We start from the raw sequence: 6,000 nt of genomic DNA, 5'->3' as shown, positions 1-6,000 counted from the left end.
AAATTTACAAGTGAGAACTTTCATTCAGGGGGTCTCCCATGTAATACCCCACTATAGAATGCCGTTAGAGACCTGGGACCTTAATTTGGTCCTGGGTGTTCTTCAGGAGACTCCTTTCGAACCTTTGCGAGATGTTTCGCTGACAGTCCTTTCCAGAAAAGTTGCCTTTCTTGTGGCAGTAACTTCTATCAGACGAGTCTCAGAGCTAGATGCTCTGTCCTGTCGAGTGCCTTTTCTTACCTTCCACCAGGACAAAGTGGTCCTTCGTCCATCTCAATCTTTTCTGCCCAAGGTGGTCTCATCTTTCCATCTTAATGAAGACATCATTCTTCCCACCTTTTGTCCACAGCCAAGACATTGTGTTGAAAAGGCCCTTCACACCCTGGACTTAGTGAGGGCTCTCAGGTGGTACATTTCGAGAACTGCACCCTTCCGTAAGTCGGACTCTATTTTCGTGCTCCCTGAGGGTCACAGAAAGGGTTTAGCCGCTTCTAAAGCCACGATAGCCAGCTGGATTCGGTCAGCTATTCAAGAATCTTACCGGGTCAGGGGCAGTCTATCCCGGCAGGGATTAGGGCACACTCAACTCAGTCAGTGGGCGCTTCCTGGGCCATTCAGCATCAGGCATCGGCAGAACAGGTTTGCAAGGCCGCAACTTGGTCCAGCCTGCATACTTTATTGAAACACTACAATGTCCATACTCAATCTTCTGCGGATGCAGCCCTTGGCAGACGTATTCTGCAAGCGGCTGTCGGACATCTATAGTCAGTTGGTACATGGAGTTAATTGGTTATGTTGTTTCCCACCCAGGGACTGTTTTGGGACATCCCATGGTCCTGTGTCCCCAATGTGGCGAAGGAGAAATAGGGATTTTTGTGTACTCACCGTAAAAATCCTTTTCTCCGAGCCACTCATTGGGGGACACAGCACCCACCCTGTTAGCCTTATGGCTTTTTTTAAGTAAGTTTCCTTACTCTGACATGTTGTACTCTAATATGATGTAATATGTTGTTTATGATCTCCTACTTCTTTTACACTGAATTGGATCTCCGGGAGCCAGCATGAGGGTGTATACTGCAGGGGAGGAGCTAACTTTTTTGTCTCAACTTAGTGTCAGCCTCCTAGCGGCAGCAGCATAACACCCATGGTCCTGTGTCCCCCAATGAGTGGCTCGGAGAAAAGGATTTTACGGTGAGTACACAAAAATCCCTATATTCATTGATTTACTATGATTAGTTTAACCCCTTCACGACATGCGCCATACATGTACCGCACATGTTGTGTCTCTCCCTTTGATGTGGGCTCCAGCACCTAGCCCACATCTTTCCCGCCACATGTCAGCTGTTATGAACAGCAGACTTGTGCCCCTAACAGCTGCGGGTGGCTTCGCAATCCACCCCGTCTGTTAACCCAAAAAATGCAGCTGTCAACCTCTGACAGTTTAATTTAATGTAATCCCGCCCATCGGCGCCCATGTCACATGGCCGCGGGTCGTCGATGGGTTGCAGCATACCCCTGTGGTTGTCATTGCCGGATTGCTATGAGCGCCGCCCAGTGATCAGTGCACTAAGCAAGTGAGCATTTCTGTTATAAACAGGCGATCTGATCATAGTCTGTGTGTAGCAGAGGCGATCGGATTATCACATCTTCTAATCTCCCATGGAGCTATTTAAGCAAGTGAAAAGTAAAAAAAAAAAAATGTTTAAAAATCTAAAAATATATATATATATATATATATATATATATATATATATATATATATATATACGTTCAAGATCGCCCCCATTCACCTCATTCAAAATAAAACAATTAAAAAAATAAAAAATATACATAATTGGTATCGCTGTGTCCAGAACCACCCAATCTATCAAGATATAAAAATAATTAATCTGATCGATAAACGGCGTAGCGAAAAAAAAGTAAGAACGCCAGAATTATGTTTTTTTGGTCGCAGCAACACTGCATTAAAATGCAATAACAGGCGGTCAAAAGATCATATACACACCAAAATGATATGATTAAAAACGTCAGCTCGTCACGCAAAAAATAAGCCCTCACCTACCTCAGATTACGAAAAATGGAGACTCTACTGGTCTCGGAAAATGATGCTTTTCTTTTATTTAACAAACTTTGCATTTTTTTTTCAACACTTAAATAAAAAACAACCTAAGGGTATGTTCACACGTTCAGGATTTCCATCCTTTTTTTTTCCTGACTGTTTTTTAAAAAACTGCAGCTCTTGGCAGAAAACGCAGGTCCTTTTTTTGGTCCTTTTTTGGTCCGTTTTTGATGCGTTTTTTGATGCGTTTTTTGATGCGTTTTTTTAATGCAGTTTTCTAGCCAGAGTCTGTGTGTTTTCTAGGAATTTTTTTAGGGTTAAAATGGCTGAAAATACCCTAACCCTACCCCTACCCCTAACCCTACCCCTAACCCTAACCCTACCCCTAACCCTACCCCTAACCCTACCCCTAACCCTACCCCTAACCCTAACCCTAACCCTACCCCTAACCCTACCCCTAACCCTAACCCTACCCCTAACCCTAACCCTATTCTAACCTTAGTGAAAAAAAAAAAAAAAAAAATTCTTTATTTTTTTTATTGTCCCTACCTATGGGGGTGACAAAGGGGGGGGGGTGTCATTTACTATTTTTTTATTTTGATCACTGAGATAGGTTATATCTCAGTGATCAAAATGCACTTTGGAACGAATCTGCCGGCCGGCAGATTCGGCGGGCGCACTGCGCATGCGCCCGCCATTTTGCAAGATGGCGGCGCCCAGGGAGAAGACGGCCGGACGGACACCGGGACGCCGGGTGAGTATAAGGGGGGGAGATTAGGGCACGGGGGGGGCATCAGAGCACTGGGGGGGGGCATCGGAGCACTGGGGGGGGGCATCGGAGCACGGGGGGGCGGGATCGGAACACGGGGGGGGCAGCCACACTCCGCCCACACACTTCCGCCCGCTCCCCGCACTTCCTGCTGCAGCGGTTCTGCACATCAAACCGCAGTAAAACCCGCAGATATATTTTTGATCTGCGGGTTTTACTGCGGTTTGGACCTCACAATGGAGGTCTATGGGTGCAGAACCGCTGCGGCTCCGGAAAAAGAATTGACATGCTCCTTCTTTTTTCCGGGAGCTATTCAGCGCGTCTTTTTTTTTACAATTTCCGGACCATGTGCACAGTGTGTCCTGTTTTCCATAGGGTACAGTGTACTGTACCCTGCATGGAAAACAGCTGCGGTACCGCAGCGGCAAAACCGCCGCGGTTCCGCGGTAAAAAACGCACTGTGTGAACATGGCCTAAGGGTATGTTCACACGTTCAGGATTTCCATCCTTTTTTTTTCAGGACAGTTTTTTTAAAAAACTGCAGCTCTTGGCAGAAAACGCAGGTCGTTTTTTTGGGTCCTTTTTTGATGCGTTTTTTGATGCGTTTTTTTATCCTTTTTTTATGCAGTTTTCTATGCAGAGACTGTGTGTTTCCTAGGAAGCTTTTTAGGGCTAAAATGGCTGAAAATACCCTAACCCTACCTCTAACCCTAACCCTACCCCTAACCCTACCCTTAACCCTACCCCTAACCCTACCCCTAACCCTAACCCTACCCGCATGCGCCCGCCATTTTGCAAGATGGCGGCGCCCAGGGAGAAGACGGCCGGACGGACACCGGGACGCCGGGTAAGTATAAGGGGGGGAGATTAGGGCACGGGGGGGGGGCATCGGAGCACTGGGGGGGGGCATCGGAGCACGGGGGGGCGGGATTGGAGCACGGGGGGGCAGCCACACTCCGCCCACGCACTTCCGCCCGCTCCCCCGCACTTCCTGCTGCAGCGGTTCTGCACATCAAATCGCAGTAAAACCCGCAGATATATTTTTGATCTGCGGGTTTTACTGCGATTTTGACCTCACAATGGAGGTCTATGGGTGCAGAACCGCTGCGGTTCAGGAAAAAGAAGTGACATGCTCCTTCTTTTTTGCCGCAGCTATTCTGCGCGGCTTTTTAAACGAAATTACGGATCATGTGCACAGCAGTGACTGTTTTCCATAGGGTTACATTGTTATGTACCCTGCATGGAAAACAGCTGCGGAACCGCAGCGGCAAAACCGCTGCGGTTCCGCAGTAAAAAACGCACTGTGTGAACATGGCCTAAACATGTTTGGTATCTACCAACTCGTAATGACCTAGAGAATCAAAGGCAGGTCAGTTTCAGCATTTAGTGAACATGGTGAAAAAAAATCCAAAAAACAGTTGGGGAATTGCACTTTTTTTGCAATTTCACTGCACTTGGAATTTTTTCCCGTTTTTGAGTACACGATATGGTAAAACCAATGGTGTCGTTCAAAAGTATAACTCAAAACAAGAGCTCACATGGCCATATTGACAGAAAAATAAAAAGTTATGGCTCTGGGAAGAAGGGGAGCAAAAAACAAAAATGCAAAAACGAAAAAGGGCTGCGGTGTGAAAGGGTTAAAGATCTGCCTTATCTATAGCTAATATGCATTAGAAAAGATACACTGCACTCTCTGGTTTTTATATAAGACAACTTGGCACTCCGATAAGTGATGGAGAATCAACAGTTTAATTTTTAATCCAAAATTATTTAACAAGTGACAATTAAGTCTTACAACCTGGATCTTCTTTATAAAAACTGTATATCAACTGTGCATGCCTGAATGAATATAAGATAAATCAACTGTGTTTGCAATTTTTCCACACCGTTTTGCCTCTGTCCTTTGAATTACAGTACAGGTGCTTCTCACAAAATCAGAATATCACCAAAAAGGTAATTTATTTCAGTTCTTCAATACAAAAAGTGAAACTCATATATTATTTAGAGCAGAGGTCCCCAACCGCTAGCTTCGTGGCCCTGCGCCTGGTCAGAGCACGCTCTGTGACAGCTCGCAGCTCCCGGCAGAGAACATTATGCAGGACGGGGCGGGGCGTCAGGCGGGTCTTAGTGACACAGCCCTCCTGCGCAGCATGGTGTGTTCCTGACGGGGTGGGGCGGCAGGCTCTCCTCACTGACACGCCCAGTGGCGTATCTAGGGGGGCGCAGCCGGGGCGCAGCCGGCAGGGGGGCGCAGTCGGGCCGCCTCATTCGGCGGTCCGCAGTGTCTCCCCCGGCGGCTGCATTCTGCCGCCCCCGGTCAGGGAGTCAGCTGTTCTCTGTGCCGACTGTCAAGCTGACAGCCGGCACAGAGAAGCTGCAGAGCGCCGGCTCCCAACAAGTGCAGAGGTGGAGGGGAGCCCCTGCAGGGTGGCTGTGACGGGCAGGGAGAAATCCCTGCAGCTCCACTGCCCAGCGATCTGTCTTCCTGCTTCCTCTCACACAGACGCGCCGCTGGATGACGTCATCATTCAGCGGCCGGCTGTGTCAGAGGAAGGCAATGAGCTGCTGTGGGAGAGTGCGAGGAGAGGTGAGAGGGGTGTGTGAATGTGTGTGTGAGAATGTGTGTGTGAGAATGTGTGTGTGAATGTGTGTGTGTGATTGTGTGTGTGAGAATGTGTGTGTGAGAATCACATTCTCATTATAAATGTCATAATTATATGATAAGTATGCACTAAGCTCCACCCCTCCATAACTCCACCCCCATATGACCAGAGCCCCGCCCCTGCCCCACCCCCACCCCACCGGGCCATGGAAAACTGGTCTTGCTTAAAGCCGGTCCCTGGTGCAAAAAAGGTTGGGGACCTCTGATTTAGAGTACCGTATATACTCGAGTATAAGCCGACCCGAGTATAAGCCGACCCCCCTAATTTTGCCACAAAAAACTGGGAAAACTTATTGACTCGAGTATAAGCCTAGGGTGGAAATGCAGCATTTACCGGTGAATTTCAAAAATAAAAATAGATCATTATTTCCCCATAGCTGTGCCATATAGTGCTCTGCACCGTTCATTTTGTCCCATATCTGTGCCCCATATAGTGCTCTGCACCGTTCATTTTGTCCCATAGCTGTGCCCCATATAGTGCTCTGCACCGTTCATTTTGTCCCACAGCTG

This window comes from Ranitomeya imitator, chromosome 1 (assembly GCF_032444005.1).
Source record: "Ranitomeya imitator isolate aRanImi1 chromosome 1, aRanImi1.pri, whole genome shotgun sequence".
In the NCBI taxonomy this organism is placed as follows: Eukaryota; Metazoa; Chordata; class Amphibia; order Anura; family Dendrobatidae; genus Ranitomeya; species Ranitomeya imitator.
Note: the sequence above shows the minus strand (reverse complement) of the source record.